The 22,933-nt window shown below is 37.7% G+C and overlaps 1 protein-coding gene and 1 pseudogene across 1 annotated transcript in view; one reads left to right on the top strand and one right to left on the bottom strand.

Moving 5' to 3' along the window:
* The window catches only part of KCTD16 (potassium channel tetramerization domain containing 16), a 281,440-nt gene that overhangs the window by 187,261 nt on the left and 71,246 nt on the right, over positions 1-22,933 (bottom strand). The gene's annotated exons all lie outside the window — the stretch shown is intronic.
* LOC102480387 (cytochrome c oxidase subunit 6A1, mitochondrial pseudogene) lies at positions 5,240-5,569 on the top strand (annotated as a pseudogene).

Here is a 22,933-nt window from a genome sequence, read left to right as displayed (position 1 = left end):
AAAATGGACTAATGAAATGAAATGGCTATTTCATTTTATTAAACTATGCTTTTGTACTTAGTTTATCATTGAAATTGTCAGGAACCTGAGGGGAATTGGAATTCCACATTCAGTATACTAAGTAGGTTACCATGTTTCCTGTTTAATATGAATGCTTTTGAAGGCCTCTATAGATGGATCAAGTTTCAGTGAAAATGATAAGGTACTTCAACATAAAATTTCAGCAATGGATGGGGTCAGAGACAATAATGACACGTAGGAATAAAGCTTCAGTGCACCTTTACAAAAGGAAATCTTTGTAAACAAGGATTTTAAGTCTCTATAAAAGCCACAGTAAAAAAAAATACAGAAATAATAAATAATGGACCATTAAATGATTGGGGAAATGTTAAATTGCAGGCATCTGTACGGTTCCTTAAACATTCACAAAAGAAACAAATTAGGGGAGCCACTAATTGCAGAGGTTTGAGGATTTCCATATCAAAGTAAAACATTTAAAAAGCTTGAAAGAATTAGGATTAGACTGTCAGACCAGACAAGCTGGAAAAGAGGCACAAATCATCAAATAGAGAGAGGAGAACCTTGGAGAGAAGAGAGAATGATGGAAGAAAAATAGGAGCATGAGTGGTCAGAGAGCAGTAACCTTAGTTGAAAGAAGAGAAAGGCTTGGACCTTGTGAGAGCTGTGGGAAGTGAGTCCACATGAAGAGAAAGAACCAATTTTCTACTGAGTCAAGTAACAATGTGCACAGGACTTGGCCTTCAGAGTCACCAAGTCTCTGTAGAAAAAGGCAAAGAGAAAGTATGCCTTGAGCTTCACAGTTTGAGGTCAACCTGGGTCCTTGGTCACCGCTGAACATCGGCCCTTCCTGGGCAGCACAGCTCTCTCCGAAGTATGTGCAACCCAGGAGCCCAGCTCTCCTTTTGGATCCTGGCTTCACAGAGGGTAAATGCTGGCCACAGTTCACTGCTTGCTCCTGAGAGGTGGGAAATTGAGAATTCACTATTGATTCTCTTTCCCTGGAACTTCTCTGCCTCTTCTTTCGTTCTGTTCCCCCCCCTACACACACACACTGATAGAACTGCTTTGTTCTTTCGATTTCACCTCTTCTCTCTGTACTGATGTCTTTCAAATCCCTAGCTTCACACTGAATCTCCAAACCTGCATCTAAATTTACAGGATTTTGAAGTTAGTTCAAACACAGTATAATCAAAATCGAGCTTTTGTGTTCCCACTCAGAACAGCACTTCTGGGGCTTCTATTTCTTCCCTTTCACCTGTGTGTAGTCCAGGCCATACCTTCATCTTAAACCCCAATAGTCACCATCTTTGATCCAGCTTCCCAATCTCAGACCTGGGCTACAATAAATTCTTAAATAAGCTCTACTCTCACTCCTATTTTTCAAAAGGAACGAGAATAGCTGAATCCATTTTTCTAAGGGAATGATTTCATCAAGTATCCTCTGCTCAATAGTATTCTGGATTATCCAGGCCTCCAATCCTAATTTCATTACTACAACAAGGACATCCTCACCATGTCCCCAAATATCATTCCTCTGAACTGGATTTGCAGGGACACTGCCAAGAAAAAGCACTCTTCTCCATTTTTGTGTGAAATATCACTTGAGCAATCTGGTGAAGAACTCACAAACCCTTTCTTAAAACTCATTATAACTTTTTAAATGCATAAAATAAAGCACAAAGAATTATAAAAGATACCAATTATATTTAAAAATAGTTAAAATATTTTAAAATTCATGTAGAAATATATGAACACCTTTGTTAAAGGATTTAAATAGTAAGATCTATGAGCAGTCTAATAATTACCCTAATTTTAAATAAAAGATCTTAAATAATATTTCAGAAATATTAAGTAACTGATATAATGCAAAAATATTTGTAATTTCTACTGAAAACAGAAAGTTTGATATACTGTTAATATTATATTGTTTGGGGAGCCAGCAGATGGTATAGTGGGTATGTTGCTGGACTCCTATAGGGCCAATCATGGTTTGAGTCCTGGACCCAGTGGCTTAAAAATCACACTGGGACTGGGCACATGTGCGTGTGTGCTCAAGATCCTGGGAGGAGAACAGAGGAGAAGAAATTGTGGCGTGGCCATCCCCCCTGGGTGGTGATTTCTCACTTTCCCTCTCACTGTCTCTGTCTCTCTCTCTCTCTGGCAACAGCACATGCCCTAAGGCAAAAATCTCTAAAAAAAAAAATTATTTAGTAACTGTCATTCATAAATACTTCCATGATGCATTTTTGCATTTAAAGCACAGAAAAATATGTCATGATTTTCCCAACCACCTAATAAAATAAATATGAAATGTAAGATAGTATTTAATAAAAATAAAGATTAAATTTTTCCCATTCAAATTCCAAGATCCTCTGAATTTTATCTTGTTTTAATATTCCAGGGTCTAGTAATTGTTAAGTACACCTTGCTGGAGACCCTGCACACAACTTTCTCTCTAAACAGTACATTTTAATTTAGGTATATATTTATTTATTTTCACATATGTTGTGCTTGAAGCAATTTAGTTAAAATATTCAATGAGCAACTGATTAACATAGACTGAAACATGATATCATAGACAGAAAGTCTGTCTTTAAAGGACACATAGCCTACTGAGAGTAATAGATCTTTTAGCAAGTCACAGAACAATATGTGGTGTGTTGCATTCATGGTATAAGCTGGATTCTAAGTAGGAAGGAAAGAACCATAAACGTTGTTTGGTAAAGGTAAGGAAGATATTTCAAGGAATACATGATCTTAACAGAAGGTCGGCGTGGGAGGCTAAAGATACCGGCACAGTTCAAAGTGCTCAAAGAAAAAGATAGGAGATGAAGGTGCGATCTTGGTTTCAGGCATTTATTAAAGAATTAAGAATGCCAACTCAGGAGGCATCAATGGGTTTTAGGCAATCCATGTTTAACTTCCAGCCTTCGCTCATTCTGCTCTATCAGCTCAAAACACCATTTATCTTCCCCTTTGCGGAGTCATATATTGGTATTTTCTCACTTTAGACCAACACCTTTCTTCTCTGCGAAGTCTTCATTGACCACTCTAGCCCATCCGATTTTTATTTTTCTTGTTGTTCTGAATGATTTTAACATCTCATATTGTTACATCTTTCTAATACATATTAAAATGCTTTTGAAACAAAATGGCTATAAGTAACTTAATAAAAAATCTTTAAGATACTTATGGCTCGGTTTGAATAGAAAGATTACGGCTTGTCATGAGGTCAGAGTTCAAGAGAAGTTAAATTCAAACACTTACATGATGACTTCCAGGGTCATTAGCTGAAATTGCTAGAGGTGAAAACTATACTTCTCAATAGGCATTAAGAGAAAAAAAAAAAAGTGGACTCTCTTGAAAGTGTCTTGACAATGTTACATTTCCCAAGGAGAAATTTTGACATCTGTAAGACACATCATTGACAGATGCTCAGATGAAAAATCTCATAGATATAGAAGAGTAAGTAATCTTTTTAAAAGAACCCATTATGGATACTGCTTCTCCCTGAACATCCACTATTCTAGTAATTGGGAAGCATCAGCACAGTGATTCAGTCATAAACTTAAGTTTAAGACAAATACACTGAGGTAAAAAAATAATACTAATAAACTTAATGGATATATTGTAGTATATCTCTGTCAGTTTAATTCATTCAGAAAATGTTCCCCAAAAGGTATATTTATAATAAAGGTTTTAATGTTTTGTCTGATATACTTAATAAATATTTATTGAGCTAACAGATGGCATAGCAATTATGTTGCTGGACTCCCATGTGGCCGACGGTGGTTTGAGTTCCACACCGGTGGCTTGAAACTCACTCTGGGCACCTGTGCATGTATGCCCAAGATCCCAGGAAGCGAATGAAGGAGTAGGGACTGCTGTGTGGCATTCCTCCCAGATGGGGGGTGGGGGGTAGGGCACAGAAGGGTGATTGCTCACTTTCTCTCTCACTGTCTCTCTCTGTCTCTCTTTCTATCTCTTTCTCTCTCTCTCCAGCAAGCACATGTGCCCTAAGGCGAAAACCTCTAAAATAAATAAATAATTTGTTTATTAAAAGTTTCCAGTTGGGGGCCAGAAGTGGGGTGGTGGTTAAGGCACTGGACTCCCACAGAGTCAACGGTGGTTTTAAATCGTGGACCTGACGGCTTAAAAATCACATCAGATAGATGTACCTGTAAGCCCAAAAATCCAAGAGGAAAATGGAGGAGAAGGAATTACAGCGTGATCATCCTCCTTTGGAAGTGATTTCTCACTTTCCCACTTACTGTTTCTCTATCTCTCTCTGGCAAGCTCACGTGCCCTATGGCAAAAACCTAAAAATAAAAAGTTCCTACTTGGATTTTCTTTTCATTTTATATATTTTTGACAACTCTTTTAACTTGATTTTTTTTTGAAGAGGTTTTTTTGTTTGTTTGTTTGTTTTTTGCTATAGGGCACGTGCGCTCGCCAGACAGACAGAGAGAGACAAAGAGACAGAAAGTGAGAAATCATCCCCCGGGGGGATGGCCACACCGCAATCCCTTCTCCTCCATTCTCCTCTCGGGATCCTGGGCACGCACGCACACACGTCTGGTGTGAGTTTTAAGCCACTGGGTCCGGGATGTGAATCGTGATCGACTACATGGGAGTCCAGCAACATAGTCATTACACTAACTGCTGGTCCCAGCTTGATTTTTAATATACATAATTTGATTTATAAAATACATTTTGAAATTCATTCCAGAAATAAAAGTTTAATTTTCGATATTTTGCTTATTAGAAGTAGGAATCAGTATTAAAGATTGCTTAATGTGTAATCATGACTTGTAGCCAATTGGGTCATAAAGAAGGGATTGCCTGTATCTTATCTGATCTTCATTGAAATAAATAAGGTACATACTATGACTTTCCAGTTACAAATAAAGAGATTGCAACTCAGGGAGACTAAGCAGCTTTTTTCTTTGCTGAGAACCATGGCTTAAGAACATAAAGTAGGGGAGAAAATCATAGGAAAGGACTCTGTAGAGGGAATGCCTATGGCAATGCCCACTCAATAAGTAGCCAAAGGAAGTGATAAGCAAACTCTAACAAAAACGTAATACATTAATGACGGGGGCTGGTCCTATAGTGCAGTGGTTACCCACTATGCACTAGGAACTAGATCCCATGTGGCCAACTGAGTTTCAAATTCCAATCCTGGTGGCTTAAAAAATATGCCAGGTAGCTGTCAAAAATGGCGGTGGCAGCTGGACTCTAAGTGTCTCGGCTGCTAAGCCGGTCCTGTCCACAGCTGGGGTGGCCTGTGTCGAGTGGCGCTCATGGCGAGGAGGGCTCAACTCGCATGTGGAAGACCCTCACTTACTTCGTCACGCTCCCGGAGATGGGAGTGAGCATGCTGAATGTCTTCCTGAAGTCGTACCACAAGGCGCATAGGAGACCTGAGTTCTTCGCCTATCCCCATCTCCGCATCAGGTCGAAGCCCTTCCTCTAGGGAGATGATAACTATACTCTATCCCATAACCCTCATGTGAATCCACTTCCAACTGGCTATGAAGATGAATAAGGAGCACATGGACCACTACCCAGGCACTGGAGACCACACAACACTGGTTTGGACCATTACTCTGCACATGGGCCAGAAAAGTGTACGAGACCTTAAACTCACCTTCTTCACTTGTAGCAAATTATGACAAGCATGCTGATCTCCCATCCTTTGGTTGCAGCAAGAGATGTCTTAAATAAATAACATAAACTGAGCTTGGTCATGAGCTGAGACTTGAAAAAAAAATATGCCAGGTACATATCTATCAGAAAGGAGAAATAGAGAAAAAGGGGTTGTGATTTGACCACCCTATTGAAGGATACTGTCTCTTTCTCTTTCTCTGTCTTTCTGTCTAGTGAGTGCACATGCCTCCTGGCAGTTAGAAAATAAATAAATATAAATATAAACATTGATGACAGGCCCATCACTGTTTTCAACCTCAGCCATCTTAAATACTCAGAACACAAGCATTTAGGCCAATCGTCATGATTTGCTTTCCTGGGATATATCAACATTAGCTATCTCAAAGTAAAATGTGGTAGACTACAGGTTCTGGGCACATCTGGCTCCAAGAGGAAGTGGGAAGAAGCAGCAAGCCATAAGTAAAACATTGTTATCTTTTACTTTATTTTATTTTATTTCTCACTGCTAATTTTTTAAAGACACCAGTAGTAATGCTATGAAGAGTGGAAAAAAGTACATCAATGAAATGTCTTTTCAAGGATTCCATTTCAGCACCTCCCACCCTAACCATAATGCTTTATAAAGAGCTAACATGACTTATAGTAGAAATAGATGAAAAACTAATTATTTGATTTGATTACCTAACAAACTCTTTTCATCGTCTACAATAGATTCAAAGTGAGGTGTCAAATAGGCTCAAATCTGAAGTGCATGACATATTACAAATAGCCAGGGTAGGGACCAGCAGTTAGTGTAATGGCTATGTCGCTGGACTCCCACGTAGTCAACCGCAGTTCAAGTCCTGGACCCGGTGGCTTAAACTCACGCCGGGCGCGTGTGCGTGCATGCCCAAGATCCCGAGAGGAGAATGGAGGAGAAGGTATTGTGGCATGGCCATCCTCCCTGGGAGGTGATTTCTCACTTTCCGTCTGTCTCTGTCTGTCTGGCAAGTGCACACACCCATTAGCAAAAACCTCTTCAAAAACAAAACAAAACAAAACAAAACAAATAGCCAGGGTCTACCAGTCATTTGGTAAGCATCAGACATGGATGCCATTGGTGAGTTCACTGCTGTGAGCAGGGGTCATCATAACAGGCATTTGACTATGCTCCCCAGAGCACCAAGCAATGCTTTGACATCCAGTCCAGTGAAAACTCACAACAACCTGGTGAGCTCTATGTACTTAATTACTGCTGTTACTATCTTACTCATTTGCAAATCTGTAAGATGGGTTTCACAAATGTAAGTAATGTGTTCAAGGTCTTAGAACTAGAAGTTGAGGGAGTCAACAGATGGCATGGTAGTTAAGGCACTGGACTCCCACATGGCTGACCGTGATTTAAGCAGCTTGAAAATCATGAAGGGGGTGAGGGAGAAGGAGGGGGGAAAAATTACACCAGATGTGTGTGTGTGTGCATGCCCAAAATCCTAATAGGAGAATGGAAGAGAAAGAGAAAGGAGGTCATTATGTCCATCTCCTCTGGAGGGGAAGGGGTGAGTATTTCTCACTTTCCCTCTCTATGTTGGTTTCTTTCCAATGAATGCATGCACCCTATGACAAAAATCTTAAACAACAACAACAACAACAAAAAAAAAAACCTCAAAAACTATTATACAAGTTGGTACCATCAGAATTTAAACCACTCTTTGTCATCTTTAAACCAAGTATTCTTTCTCTGGAGCTTATCAAAGTCTGATTCAAAAACCATCTGCAAAAAATCTCTAGGGATGACCCTTTAAAATGTAAGTCCTGAAGCCCTACTTGAAATAGTCTGAATCTGTAGGCCAATTGGTTGTTTATCTGCCTCTTCACTAAATTCCCCAGGTAACTGTATGCATGCTAGTTTAAGAATTACTGCTCTAGATTTCCATATGGTGCCTCATAGTTCATAAATCATTGTGAAGACGTTTATTTTAATAGTATATAAGACTATAACTCTGTATCAAAGTATAACCTTGAGCATTAACCTAGTTAGTAAAAGTATAGAATCTGGCAAAAAAAACTGACTTTGTCACTTGCCAATTGTTAAGCTTGGGTGAATTATGTTCTCTCTCCGTTGCCTTAGTTTTCTTATCAGTATAATGAAGTCTTTATAAGGTGTGGCAGCTGCAAGAACACATCTACAGACTTCCAACTATGGGGAGCATAACTGATCAATATATTAAGTGCCCTGGCAGCTATGCTCTGAAATCAGCATTCACACAACACCTCATCTCACGTGAACTTTCCCCACTAATGCAGGCCCATTTCTGGAAGACACGAGATATGCTAGTGTCTAATTATTTTTTTAAGGTTTTTGCCATAAGGCAATGAGCTCAGGGAGAGGAGAGAAACAGAGAGACATTGAGAGGGAAAGTAAGAAATCACCCCCTAGGTGACATGGATACATTACAATCCCTTCTCCTCCATTCTCCTCCTGGAATTTTGGGCAAGTGCACACATGTACCCAGCATGAGTTTCAAGTCCAGGACTAGAACTGTGGTCGGCCATATAGCAGTACGACACTCTAGCCACTATACCACCTGCTGGTCTCAATTTTGACTCAAGAACTCCATGACCATCTTGACTAAGCATCCTCAGACTGATGGCATCTAGGACACTTCCATCTGAACTTCCTTCCCTCTCTTTTTCATTTGTGAAACTGGCATTATAACCTGACAGCCTCTCCCAGCTCACCATTTTATCTCACAATCATTTCCCCTAACAAAAATGCTTACATGTTTAGTCCTATTTTGACATCTATTTCTGGGAGGACCTAGACTAAGACATAGGATTAAGTGGGGGTAAATCATAAAATGTATTTTGAACCATACCTTGTATATAGTAAGTATTCAATAAGTGTTTGACATAGTACCATCATTGCTCTTACTTTTTTTACTACTACTGCCACCACCATAATTATTATAGAATATAGATTTTTTTCTCACCAGACATGCTAAGTAACTTATTATAATATTATTAATCCAGTTCTATGTAACTCAATATGCATCGAAAGACTTCATAGATATCCTTAAATTAAGAATAGACACACAGACATGATTCCTCCTTGCACAACTATTTTAGAATAAAAATTAATGACAAACTCTAACGCGCAATGCAAAATGTCAATAAGCATTGACATCTGTTTCCCTACCATCCCTGAGGACAAAGTCATACACACCTTCACAGTACCAGCATCTTTCACAGTACCTGGATTGTGGTGTATATTCCTCACAATTTGTTAAACTTAGCTGTTAGATTGTGCATCTTAATCTAAGACTTGCAACATAAGATGTAAAAGAATATATTATTTGTTAAGTGATTTGTTTTCTATGGCAAATCTTAAAGCACTTTAAAAATAAACAGGGCCAGCTGGTAGCATGGTTTTTAAGGCAGCAGAATCTCACACGGCCAACTCTGCAGTTCAAGTTCCAGACCCGGTGACTGGAAAAATACACTGGATACATTTGAATGTATGCCCAAAGTCCTGAGAACAGAATGGAGGAATGGAGGAGAAGAAATTATGGAGTGGTCATCTTCCCTCGGTGGGGAAGGTACCTTCTCATTTTCTCTTTCTCCCTGGTAAGTACATGTACCTTATAGAAAAAATAAAATGAAATAAACACTTTCATGGAGTAAGTGCAACCAAGTCAATTCTCAAGATTATGGAAATTATAATGATGTCTCTACAAGAAAACCTATAGGCCCACCCAGATTTATAGCTCATTAAGTTGAGAAAAGATATATAAAATAAAGATATTTTTCAAAAGATAAGGAAATATCTTTACTCACAGACTGTGATATATATGAAATTTGAATACTTGTATCTCAAATAAAGCAGCCAGAGACATATAGAATCAGAGATCTTTCTAAAAAATAAAACAAGCAAAGAAACTGAAAAGTAATCCCCAAATTTCCAGGTTTCAGACCAAGTATATCACCCCTGGTAATTTATGATGATTCAAAATGAAATAAAGGGCCCGCAGGTGGCACAGTGGTTGAGGCACAGTTCCCAAACCTGGAAGCTTGCTGTATCACTTTCTCTTTCTCTCTCTCTCTGGTGAGACACATGCCCTGTAGAAAATTTTAAAGATAATAATAATAATGATAAATAAGATTAAATAAATAATTCTTTTAAAAAAATGAAATAACAAACATCAAGTGATACCAGCGATTTAAATCCTATATCATATAAAAATTATAGCAACCCCTATAATTACCTATTTTTCTTTTTTTTTAAGAATTATTTATTTATTTATTTCCATTTGTTATTGTTATTTTTTTTCTTTATTTGATGAGAGAGAGAGAGAGAGAGAAAGGGAAAGTGAGAAAGCAAGCCACCAGATCCAGGACTCGAACCCTGATTGGCCATGTGGGAATCCAGCGGCCTTATCCACCACACCACCTGCTGGCCCCTAATCCCCTATTTTTCAAAGACATAGCCTTGTTGAAACAATATTTCTATATGTCTAAAAATTGTTATATCTTGTACTTTAAGCTTTGAAGAAATGGGCAAAAGCTTACAAAGTGTTTTGACGTGTTGTCATGTCAGATCATCAGAATATTAACCACAAAATACTATAATTTGAGATCATAGCCCTATGTTTGCAACATCAACAATTATGTATATTTTTTAATTAAAATAGAAATGCTTTATTCATGACTCATTTGTTTTATATCTGAGGAGGGTGAAATGGCACATGTGCATCATGAAAGTATTTTGGATAGGTGCAGTGAACGACCTACAGTATATCTGTGCCATGCAGAAAAACAAAAAAGAAAATCTCAAAGTCTCTAAGTCCTAAAGTGGATATTTGGAGTGTACAAATCATATCGAGGCCCTTCCTCTCTATATAAACCAAGTAATGGAGAAAAAGAAGCTGTGACAGGAGAAATTAGCAAACATAAAATAGGAAGACAGGAGGAGGAATGGGAAGAGAGAACATTAAGCAGTTGGTAAGTAAAAGTTTCATTCTGAGATGCTTTCAGACAGTTAAAGATAGCTGTACCAACTATTCTGTGGCATACTTAGAATAAAATGTTAACGCATTGGTTTCATTGTTATCTTTCTTTTTCTTCTTATGGCAAAGATGTTGAGAACTAATTTTAGGTCCTCAGATTTTCTCAAGTGCAAAACAGTCACCCTGGCATTTGCAGCAGGAAATTTACTTTAATCTCTGGTTGCTTTCTTGGTCCCAGAAAATTTTCCTATGATGTAGCTACTACAGCAACCATCACATATGACTCCTTGCTGAGGCCTACTTCACACCATCCTGCAAACTCCTCTGTAATCATAGAGACTCAATCTTTTGAGAAACAATTTTGTCTCCAAGCTTCTCACCTCCATGCCTCTGTTGGCAGCTGAATAGTGGCGGTGTATGTGAGATGCTTCTGGGATGGTGCATTTCTGGTGATCTCCTAGGGATTCTGGCTGTGACACTCAACTCTGAATCCTGAGGAAACTAGCTGATAGTGAGAAGTATGGAAGAGGAGGGAGAAGCAGCCATAACTCTAGAAATGCCTACCTTCTTTCCTTCAACAAATGATCTGCTTGTAATTCTTAATGATGTTTTCCTTATCTTCAAAGATTTTGACATAAAATGTATCTTATATACTTTTAAATTTGAAGGCAATCTTTTTCATTTGAAATCAGCTCCTTATTTTTTTTTCTTTAATAAATAACAAAATAGAACAGGTAGTAATTACTGAAAAAAAAGAGGCATGGTCTGTCTTTTGTATATGCCATTCAATTTTACTGAAGAATAGCATTTACCATACATGTCAGTACTAAAATCAGTGACTACAAAAACTCAGCATATCCACCTTCTCCCCTGGATTCAAGAGAATTGTTGGAGTTGTAGAAAACCAGCCGTTGAGCTTTCCTTCTTATTTAAAATAGGCTTCAAAGACTCAGTGTGAAGTAGAAAAAATTTCTTTTCATAGCTTTTCATCGTTTCAATTTTTGTTTTGTTTTTAGAGAGAGATTTTTGCTATAGGGCACATGCGCTCACAGGATAGACAGAGAGACAGAAAGTGAGAAATCACCCCCCGCAGAGGGGATGACCACACTGCAGTCCCTCCTCCATTCTTCTCTCAGAATCCTGGGCAGGAAAGTATACGTGCCTGGTGTGAACTTTAAGCTGCTGGGTTTGGGATTCAAAACTATGTGAGAATCCAGCGATATAACCACTACACCATCTACTGGTCCCTCCACCCTTTTTTTAATATCGCCTACATAGTGGCTAGTTCTTGTGTTGCCTTCCTAAAATTAACTCTCTTACGTTCACAGGACCTCCAGCTTCCTGGAGCATCCATTCCCTCCCCAGTAGTTGTCCATGCTCTTTGTAAGAGTCGAGCCCACTTCCCGGTTTCAGATCTCGGTTTAGCCAATAGCAGTCTAGCTCAATTCAGCACAATCAGTGTGAACCTTCTCATTTCAATTACAATTTTTAAGAAAAACATTCTATTTTCTGGAGTTTGTCTGAGGAAAGATTTATGATCCTGACATGTCATAAGAATAATATGCTCAAGAATTAAGCCAACAGAAAGCCATACAAGCCATGAAAAGGGAGAAGACAGAATCCTGGCTGCCTGACTTGCAAAACTGAATCTTGCCATTTCCAAGGCCATATTATCCCCAGGTCTATAAATACAGTTCCTTTTTAGCTTAAGAAAAATATTGTTAAATTTCTGTGATCATAACAAAAGGGTACTTATGGATACAACTTAAGACCTATTGATTTAACTCTCCCAGATAATTAAAATTTTTATTTGCCCTTCATTTGATCAAGAACATATATTTCCGTGACCTACAAAGATATGGTCTTCAGAAAACCAGTCTCTAGGATTCTTTTCTCTTTTCCATCAAGGGATTTTAGTTCCCTGTTCTTGCTTTTATCTGTAGGTTATGATCAAAATTAAATAACTGACTAAAAATACGTGGGTGTTGCATTTTATTAGTTATGTTTGTTAAAGGCAGTATGCACACACTGGGCATGGTTGCATGTAGCTATAATCTTAGCTAGTTGGGAGGCTGGGGCATGATAATCACTATGGCCAGATCCTGTAAAAATACCTACCCATGTCTCTCTCTTTCTCTCATAAAGAAAAAGGAAAGGGGAAAATAGTACATAATATGGGGACATTAGGCATAATAACAGGATCAGTTAAGAAGCAACTTTTGACCAAGGGGACTGACAGTAAGAAGAAAGTCTTCCAAATTGTCCATAGTATGCTTATAACGTGATAATTCCAGCTAAAATGGAGTAAGCTTATTCCATGCTATCTGTTCCAATGATCACAACTATAAGCACAGGACAACATACATAAGACAACCGTCTGAGTACAATGAAAGTGAGTAATGTAAATGGGAACATGATCAATATGGTAAGGATATTCCTCCTTTTTTCTCCTATATCTCCCAGTTTCAATTCCACAAAGCCTTGAATACCAAGACTACATAGGAGGTGTAAACAGACAACACTACAAAAGCAGTCCTCTCTCTTCCTTCTCTTTGTTGCCAGAAAACCAGTAACTGGGGCCCCCAGGGGATGAATAGTGTAGAGGGAATATAGCCCTCTGTATCACAGGTGCCACATCCACCAGTTCAACTAATCATGAATTCAAGGAACTACAGACTGAAAATGTTACTTTGTTGCTGCCGGGTACTATGTACTTACAGCCTGTGATTGTGTCTCTACTAAACATGTACAAAATTTCTTTTTGTCTTTATTTTCCCTAAATAATACAGTACAACAACTATTTACATAGCATTTACATTATATTAGCTATTATAAATAGTCTAGAGATGATTTAAAGTATACAAGAAGATATGGGTAGGTTATATGCAAATACTACACCATTTTATATGAGGGACTTGCACACATTGGAACTGTGGTGTCCACAGGGGTCCTATAACCAATTCCCCATGGAAACTGAAGTACAGCTGTACTTAGTTTAATTTTTGTTTTTATTCTCCTTGTCTAAGCCCAGGCAAGCCTCAGTCATGAGGCTTCACTGCTATGCAGATTTTTTAGATAATTTGAGAGGATATATTTCACTATTACCAGAGGAACTAGAAAAAGAGCCCTCTTGATATGAAGCGTTTCTTCCTTCTCTCTTGTTCTTTTTGACCAAGTGAGACCCAATCATAGAAGTGGCCTACATAAATACAAGATAAAGTAGACTTTAGGAAAAGAAAAATTACCAGGTCAAAGAGAGAAAAACAAAAAACAAACAAACAAAAGAAAAAAACAAGTGCTTTTTCCTGCTCATTACTCTCCCTTCAACATGACACTCCCGACACTAGTTGTGTGGAGGTGTCCTCTCCACCCAACCCTCATAGCTCCACAAAACCCCACTTCAGAGGCCCCACTTCAGAGGCCAACCTATTGCAAGCAATAGGTTGTCACCTACACTTATGATCTGGCTACAAATCAGGATTTCCAAGACCTAGTTTTTGGATCCACTTAATTGAGTAGAACAGCTCACAGCACTCAGGGAAGCACTCTGCTTCTGTTTGCCACTTTAATTAACAAATGAAAGATACAGATAAACAGCCAGGTGAAGAGACAGATAGGGCAAGGCAACTGGGATGGAGTTGTTTCCTGAGGCACCCTTCAGGAACCTCCATGTACTCAACTATATGGAAGCTTTATAAAACCAATCATTTTGGAGTTCTTAGGAAGGCTTCATTATATAAACACGACCAATAAAATCATTAACCCTTGATAGGCAACTCAAACTTCAATAACTTGGTACTACCCTCAGGTTAGAAAGTCCTAACTCTCCCTAATCAGGCCATGGTCTTTCCTTTGACCAGCCCCCATCCTCAAGCTATCTAGGGGCTCTCAGCTGCCAGTCATCTCATTAGCATATACAAAACTACTTGTGATTCCAAGGGTTTAGAAGCTGTGTGTCAGAAAACTGGGAGGAGGACCAAATATATGTTTTATAATATCATGCCAGAGATTAAAGAGGGACACTACAAAATGATTTTTAAAATGACTGATTCATCAGAAAGATAGAAAAATCCAAAGTACATCTGTTCATATAATGCATATGCAAAATACATGAAGCAAAAACAGATTTAGTAGAAAAAAGAAACAGAAAAATCCACAGTTCTACATGGAGACTTAGACCTTGTCTCTCAGTAATCAAAAGACTAAGTAGAACAAAAATCAACCAGGATCTAAAGTCCTGAACAATGCTATCAATCAACTTGACCTAAATAACAGAAAGTACTCCACTCGACAAGAGCACATACTTGTTGTTTTTAGGTGCACATGAAACATTCAATGAGATAGATAGACCATATGCTGAATCATAAAAACTTTAAAACATTTTCACTTTAAAAATGCAAGGTATTATCCTCTGATCGCAACAAAATAGGACCAAGAATCAATAAGAGAAATATATCTGGAAAATTCCCAAATATTTGAAAGTTAAACAACACACTTGTTACTAATCTATCAAAAAGAAAGTCTCAAGGGAAGCTAGAAAATATTCTGAACTGAATGAAAATAAACATGCAACATATCAAAATATATAGGGGAAATATATGGGGGGAAATGCATTAAAGGAACTATCATAATATTTAAAGTTTATACTAGAAATAAGGAACATTCTCAAATATATCATCTAAGTTTCTACCCTAAGAAACTAGAAAAAAAAAATAGAGCATATGGAATTTAAAGCAAACAGGAGGAAGTAAATAATAAAAATAAAATAGAAATAGAAAACAATCTGTCAACTTAAACATTTAAAAAATAGGAAAATAAAAACATTGAAAATATCAGCAGTGATGGTACAGCAGTAAGGCAAGGCTCTGTAATGCTTGACCCACATGGAAACAGCACAGATTCACATGCTGAGGCCTCCCTGTACATTCTAGGTGGCGCATATGTGCCCATGATCTAGACTGGATAAGGTGAGGGGCGGATCTTGGTGTCAGGACTCTGTTGAGAGTCTGTCTATATCTCTTTCTCTCTGTAGCTGTCTCTCTGTCCCTCTCACTCATGGAGGAAATAAAGGGATCGACTTAAAAAATAAGTCAATGGAGGGACCAGGGTAATAACTATGTCATTAGCGTAATGGCTATGTTGCTGGACTCCCATGTAGTCAACCACGGTTCGTGTGCCAGACCCAGTGGCTTAAACTCATGCCAGGCACGTGTGCGTGTGTGCCCACGATCCTGAGAGGAGAATGGAGGAGAAGGGATTGTGGTGTGGCTATCCCCCCTGGGGGGGGGTGATTTCTCGTTTTCTATCTCTCTGTCTCTCTCTGCCTGGCAGGCAAGCGCACGTGCCCTATAGCAAAAACCTCTCCAAAAAATAAATAAAATAAAAAAAATAAGTCAATGGATAAACTGCAGTGTATCCTTACAATGGAATAGCCCTAAGAAATAAAAAGGAATAAATTTCTAATACAATCAACAATGTAGATAAGTCTTAGACACATTATGTAAGTGAAAGTAGCTAGGCTTGCAAGGTTAAATACTGTAGCTCTATGCTTCCATTTATATGAAATCCTGAAACTGCACTACTATTTTAGAGATCTGTAGTTGCTAAGTGTTAGGTAACGGGAGGTAGGATCTGACTACAGAGGAGCAGCTCATAGTGCTTTAGGATGATGGAACCATTCTATATCCCAGTTGTGTTAGTAAAGTCAAAATTCACAAGACGGTACACCAAAAGGGGCGGGGTATTTATACTTTATGTCATTTTTTAAAAATAGAAGTCGGCAGGTGGTGTGGTGGTTAAGGTCCTAGACTTCTCACATGGCCAACCACATTTCAAGTCCTGGACCTGACAACTTGCTTTCTCACTTTCCCTTTCTGTCTCTCTCTCTCTCTCTGTCTCTCTCTGGTCAAATTAAAATAAAAATAATAATAACAAAATAAATAAATAGTAATTCTTTAAAAACAAAATTCTTTTAAATCTGGTTGATGATACCGGTCCTGACATGATCTTGCTAAGTGGTCTTGGATAGGCTATTTCTGTTAGAGATTCAGTTTTTTAGATGTAATATGGGGGTTTGGTATAAGTTCTTTTCCAAGTTTAGCAGTCAATGGTTGAAATTATACCATGTAAATGCATTTCTATCTAAGAAATAAGCTTAGCCTTTATTCTATAAAAGGAAGTTTGAGATTTTTTTTTTTCACAGTCAGGATCCTGATCAACCCAATGGAGCATTGTCATCAATTTCTACCTATCTACAATGACTGAACTAACCAGATAACTCAACACTTTAAGGTTGTGAAAACTACCAAGAATACAAAGTATTATATAGTTGCAAATTGTTATTTCTGTCCTATACCAAACTTTCCAAAAAGAAATAAAACACTTCAGAGCCAAAAATGTAATGAGTCTTCCACCCCAAGGAGCAGTATAGTATCAGTGGATATACAGCAACACTGAACAAATGACACCAACTTCACATGCAGAACTCTGCTCCACATCCTGTCATGTATATTGCAGATAAAACACAGGATATTACTGACATTATCATATAATGTATTGCAATACTGTCATTTTTTTTTTTTAGTTTGTTCTTAAGTGTAGTTTCTTAAAGGTAGTTTCCACATTTTTTTATTTCATTTTCTTTTATACATTCAATCACATTATTTAGCTTACAAAATGAATATTTCAACAGGTGAACATTTCTCCCCACTGTCATTTTTAATTTAGCAGTCAATGGTTGAAATTATACCATGTAAATGCATTTCTATCTAAGAAATAAGCTTAGCCTTTATTCTATAAAAGGAAGTTTGAGATTTTTTTTTTTCACAGTCAGGATCCTGATCAACCCAATGGAGCATTGTCATCAATTTCTACCTATCTACAATGACTGAACTAACCAGATAACTCAACACTTTAAGGTTGTGAAAACTACCAAGAATACAAAGTATTATATAGTTGCAAATTGTTATTTCTGTCCTATACCAAACTTTCCAAAAAGAAATAAAACACTTCAGAGCCAAAAATGTAATGAGTCTTCCACCCCAAGGAGCAGTATAGTATCAGTGGATATACAGCAACACTGAACAAATGACACCAACTTCACATGCAGAACTCTGCTCCACATCCTGTCATGTATATTGCAGATAAAACACAGGATATTACTGACATTATCATATAATGTATTGCAATACTGTCATTTTTTTTTTTTTAGTTTGTTCTTAAGTGTAGTTTCTTAAAGGTAGTTTCCACATTTTTTTATTTCATTTTCTTTTATACATTCAATCACATTATTTAGCTTACAAAATGAATATTTCAACAGGTGAACATTTCTCCCCACTGTCATTTTTAATTACACAGACTATAAAATATAGTCTCCATAGGGAACAAAATCTCTCCTTGCAGGAAATCAGGACCTAGTGGTCAAAAAGGAAGGTGTCTAGACCTCTGCCAGAACTAGAACTTTAGAAGAAAGGTGCAAATTTATTGAAAAATTAGGATCATGGTAATTCCATTTTTAATTATTTACCCTAATATTAAAACAAAACAGGGACCCTCTAAAACAGCCTGGACTCCAGTTTCCCCCTTTCTTTGAAAGAAGAAATGGAAATTCCCCAAAACTTCAAGGTAACAGAGCTAGGTTAAATGAGTGGTAAGATCATTGCAATTCCTAGCTATTATGGGAAGTTGAAATAGCAATAAATTAAGCATTGTAGGCCATAAGGTTCCAAAACTTCCACTAAAGGAAAAAATGTTTTAATTCAAATTCTTCAGGTTTTTGCAGGATATGGAATGCATAAATGGGAATTCATGATGGAGAACACAGAAATTCCAGAGGAACTGACATTCTAAGTCCTAATAATTTCCCCTACAAAGATAGAAATTGATTACCTGAGACCCCACCAATCAAGAGAACCCACAAGAGGATCATGTCCTATTTAATCAATCATTGAGCTAATCACCTACCTGAGGCCCAGTCCCTTAATTCTGTCTTTAACAAGTACACCTGTAGGACTCCATGGAGACTGGGTTTTTCAGCATAGTTGCCCACTCTCTCTGTGCATAGCAGCAAAGATGTACTTTAATAATAACCTTGGGATTGCACATTTGGTTTGTGATACTGTGCAGGTAAACCTAGTGTGAATACAGTAATAATACCGATCATATACAAAAATATTCCTTGCATCATTATTTATAATAATGAGAGGTTATAAGTAATGTAAATCTCCACCATTAAAGGATCAGTGAAATAACTCATAGTATAATCATGTGATATAATACTAGATAAATAAACTTATAAACATCAAAATTGATAGCCCTTTAAGAATTATTGTGGAGAGACAAAAATTGTATTATAGGATGACATTCTTTTTTAAAAGCATAGCTATCTGTTAGGATTGTCTTGAAGAATGCAGACCAAATTCATAATAGGAATTCAATCTTAAAAGAAGGAAAAGGTACTGGGTTGAAGGCAAAAGAGGCTTTAAAGGAAAATATATTCACGAATTATTTGTGTAATTAGAAATTACTTTTTAAACAGAGTTTCTAGTAAAGTATATCAAATGGATCTATTTCACCAGGAAATTTTCCCAGGGCCACTTAGATCCTAAAGGCATGTCACCTAGAGAACAAAGTCAGAAGATGGAATGCCCCCACTAGTCAAGAAAGGCTTTCCTCATAGTTTTAAGAATTTTTTTCTGGGAGCCACATTTTAGGAATTCAGAGTCTGTTCTATAATATACTTACAAAACGATATAGTCCTGAAATGATATCTAATATTAAATTTTCAGGTCTTTAAAGCTGATCCTCATATCATTACTTAATTTTACTCCTACTACCACTGCCCTTACTCCTAACCCACACAATTCTCCATCCAGTATTCTTGAACCAGAGTGACACGTATTTCATTTTAAATTTGAGTGAATTAAAACTAATTTTGTTTTGAGACTCCTGTGACAGTCTTTGGAATAATTAGAAGGACCCTGCAGTGTCACAAAAGCAGAGTTGGGAAAGCATTAGCTTGTATCGTTGCCATGGGGATCCGTATCCTATACCAATCCAGCCCTAAGAGAGTAGAAGAAAGGGGAGCATTCTCCAAAGGCCTATAATAGGGCAAGGCAAATAGTGCCAGAGGTCTAGAGCATTGCCTTCCCCTATCTGTCCAGGAAACATGACACGTGAGAAATAAAGAGCATTTGCCCTGGTAACTGGGCTGCAGCAAATCCATCCCACTCAGATCCATTTGCTGAATTAAGTGCAGAAGAAGGAGGGGCATTAAGGGCTTCCTTCAGTGGATGTCCAGACCCTTTCACTGCCCCTGTGATTAGAATGCAGAGGTCCTGGAGCTCTGCTTTCCTCTCTGCCTTTAAGAGCACCAGCTCTTCCACTAAGGTGTATTATGTTTCCCCATTTTAATTTTAGCATCTACATTCCAGCAATTTGCATTTAAATGTGTTGTCAGAGAACTTCCAGAAATCTTTAATAGGAAGACCGATTTGCATTTTAATATGCTGTTAAAGTATTTCAAAATGCCTTTTCTTTTTTTTTTTTTTTTTTTTTTTTTTTTTTTTTTTTTTTTTTAGTGTGAATGCATATTACTAGAGGAATGGCCACTGTTAAAGAAATTATAATTACCTGGGTAGAGTTTAAACAGAGCTGGCTTTCAGAAACACTGTAGCTATGTTAAATTTTGTTAAAAGTTCCTTGTAAAACAGAAAAGTATAAAAGAAAAAGGAAACCTTCTGATTCAGAGGGCTTTACAGGGAGAATTGATACCTTCAGTATAGATATCCAAGTAGAGAAGCATGTGTACACAAGGGTTGGGGTAGGTTAGTTATAAGAAAGGAAGAAAATCTGAAGGAAAAAAGAGGCAAGTAGAATTATCTTTGTCATCTTTTGTCAGCACTCCACTCCACCCTTTTTTATCTGCTGAAATTTGAAGGCTGAATTCAGAGTATGTAAAGTATGTACAGTGAATGTAAATGGCCACAGTGCTCATTTATTATGGTCAAAACACCAATCATGAGTCTGGATGAACCCTTCAGTCTTTATAGATAATAGAGAAATACTGATCATGTCATACTTTTCAATTTAGAGTAATAAAATAGTCTGTATCTTATTCCCTCTGCTTCCACATGCTCAAAGATTTGGGTTACCCTACCTTAGCATGACAGTTTAAACCCTCATCTACTTTTTCCCCATCCATCGCCTCTCTCCATGGAAACCTTGAACCTAGCCAAGCTACCTTATTCTACACACTCTTGCTCACTGAAGACTTCCTTTCATGATTACCATGCTCTCTGAGCTGTGCTGAAGAAGAAGAAGAGAAAGATAGAGAAAAAGCAAAAAAGGAAAAGGAGGATGGAAAGGAAAAGAAGAGCAAAGAAGGTGAGTCGAGTAAGGGAAATGCTGTGAGAGGCAATTCACGTGGGAAGATTCCTCATTCGAACTAGAGACCTCTCAAGTTTTTTGAGAACAAGCTTATCAATGATCTGGGCTGACTGAAGGCTGAAGGTGGGTTCTGGTGCTGTCTGTCTCTCTCTCTCTTAGAAAAAATAAATACAAATTTTTTTAAGACAAAAAAGGAGAAAAAGAAGAAATAATTCTATCTTTTGAAAATATCTTAACCGTCTCACAGGGCCAGCAGTTAGCGTAATGGCTATGTCGCTGGACTCCCACGTAGTCGACCGCGATTCGAGTCCTGGACCCAGTGGCTTAAACTTATGCTGGGCATGTGTGCGTGTGTGCCCAAGATCCCAAGAGGAGAATGGAGAAGGGATTGCGGCATGGCCATCCCCCCTGGGGGGTGATTTCTTGCTGTCTCTCTGTCTCTGTTTGTCTGGTGAGCGCACATGCCCTGTAGTAAAAACCTCTCCAAAAAAAAAAAATCTTAACTGTCTCCTTAACATGATCACATGCTTGGTCTTTTTTTCCTATTTTTTAATTGTGATAAAATTTACAATATTAATTATTTTTTTATAGAGTTTTGTTATAGAGCATATGTGCTCATCAGAGACACAGTGAGAGAGAAAGTGAGAAGCCATCCACCAGGGAAAATGGTCACACCATGGTCACTCTCCTCCATTGTTCTCTCCTGGGATTTTGGGCATGCATGCACATGTGCCTGGCATGAGTTCCAAGCTGCTATGTCCAGAACTTGAACTGTGGTCGACCATGTGGGAATCCAACACCTTAACCACTACGCCACCTGCTGGCCACTATCATCTTAATTACTTTAAGTGTATAATTCTGTGAGATTAAATATATTCATAATGGTATGCAAGCATCACTACTACCAATTTCTACAACTTTATTGTTTTCAGAGACATTTTTGCTACAGGGTGTATATACTCACTGGAGACACACAGAGAGACAGAGAGACTGAAAGTGAGAAATTAGCCCCTGAGGTGATGACTACACCTCAATCCCTTCTCCTCCATTCCTCTCTTGGATATCCATGCACTCACACCCAGCTTGAGTTTCAAGCCTCCAGGTCCAGGACTCAAACCATGGTCAGCCATGTGGGAGTCCAGTAACATAACCATTATACCATCTGCTAGTCCCAATTTCTATAACTTTTTACCTTGTAAAACTAAAACTGTACACATTTAAATAATAATTCCCCATTTTGTCCCCTGCCTCAATTCTTGTCACTGTCTCTAGGATTATGACTACTCTAAGTACTTCATATAAGTAGAATCATAATGTATTTGTCTTTTTCATAACTGGCTTATTTCACCTAGTATAATATCCTCAAAGTTTATTTTGTATTGTATGTCAGTATTTTCCTTTCTTTCTCAATATTTTCCTTTAGGTGTTTGAACATTTTCAAAATTGTAGTTTTTAAGTCTTTGTCTTGTTGATCTACCATCAGTATTTTTTTTTCAAGAATAGTTTCTATTGATTATTTTTGTCCTTTGAATGTGCCATACTCTCCTACTTTTTTGGATGTCTTATGATCTCTATGTTTTTGAAAAGTGAACATTTTAATCTAACAATGTGGTAGCTCTCCTCCTTTACAGGATATGCAGGTTTTGCTATTGTTTCTGTTTATTGCTTTTGATTTTTATAACATTAATATTACTGTAGACAATCTCTGTGCCAAAGATCAGCCTGACGTAAATTTAGGATCTTTTCTGAGCCTGTGCCTGTTCCTGTGCATGTCCAGTCACTTTCTAATCTTCCCTGTAAACCCAGTTGTTTTGGCTGTCCTCATATTTTATGTCTGGATATCATCAGCAGGGAAAGAAAAAAATAAAGAAAGG

This window comes from Tupaia chinensis, unplaced genomic scaffold (assembly GCF_000334495.1).
Source record: "Tupaia chinensis unplaced genomic scaffold, TupChi_1.0 Scaffold000228_1, whole genome shotgun sequence".
NCBI classification, from domain to species: domain Eukaryota; kingdom Metazoa; phylum Chordata; class Mammalia; order Scandentia; family Tupaiidae; genus Tupaia; species Tupaia belangeri.
The sequence above is the reverse complement of the archived record's forward strand: the minus strand, read 5'-3'. Positions and strand labels throughout refer to the sequence as shown.